Source organism: Monoraphidium neglectum, assembly GCF_000611645.1.
Source record: "Monoraphidium neglectum strain SAG 48.87 unplaced genomic scaffold scaffold06422, whole genome shotgun sequence".
NCBI classification, from domain to species: domain Eukaryota; kingdom Viridiplantae; phylum Chlorophyta; class Chlorophyceae; order Sphaeropleales; family Selenastraceae; genus Monoraphidium; species Monoraphidium neglectum.
In genome coordinates this window covers 1-906 of record NW_014007218.1, presented here as the reverse complement: position 1 = coordinate 906, position 906 = coordinate 1, and positions in this window count along the sequence as shown.

Below are 906 nucleotides of genomic sequence, written 5' to 3'. Positions count from 1 at the left end.
CCCCGCCGACGACGGCGGCGCCGGCGGGCCCGCCGCCGCGCCGCGCCGCTGGGGCGCCGACGTGTACCGCCGTGTGTTCCTGACGCGCGCCCACGCGCTGACGTGGCACTCGGGCTGGAACACGGAGAGGGGCGACCCCGCGCAGCCCTTCCACTTCCAGGCGCTCGCTGAGTCAGCGCAGCGGCAGGTGCGGCCGCGGCGCGGGCGCGGCGCCGCCGTTGCGTCGTTCCCTGTCCCATCTTTGCGTTGTCGCCATGTATTGTGGTCTTTAACGCAGCGTGGCTTGACACGTTTGGCTCCCAGTCGACTTTCAGCGCCGCAGGATGGCGCCGCAGCCAGCTCTTCCTGTTGGCACCGTCAACAAGAAGAGGAACAAGCTAGTCTTTGGAAGAGATGAAGACATGAACCCGCTCCCGCGCCACCGCCGCCGCTTCGCCAGGTGCTAGAGCTGGAGGGCCGGGGGCGGCTGCTCGACGCTCAGAAGCTGCTGCTGCTGGCCGGCGCCGCGCTGCAGGACGGGGAGCTGCTGTTTCACGCCTCGAGGGCCGCACACTCCGCGGCACAGGAGCTGCGGTGCCTGCAGGTTGGTGGGGGGGGGGGAGGGGACGGGCGGCGACCCGCCTGGGCTGCACGGCGGGCGCGGGCGCTGACGATTGGTGCAATGTTTTGCCTGTTGCGCCCCTGCCGGCGCCGGCTGTGGGGAAAGGGATTCTGCAGGGGCAACACCGGGACGTACGTGCCCCGCGCCCCAGCCGGCACTTACTTAGCTAGTGCTAAAACGGCGCAGGCCGCGAGAGCCCTCCTGCAGTCAATGACACATCGTAAGCGCATCGCACGCCCGCGCCGCGTGCAAGCACGCGGCGCGGGCGCGTGCCCCTTCCACCACCCCTCGCTGCCGTACTCACC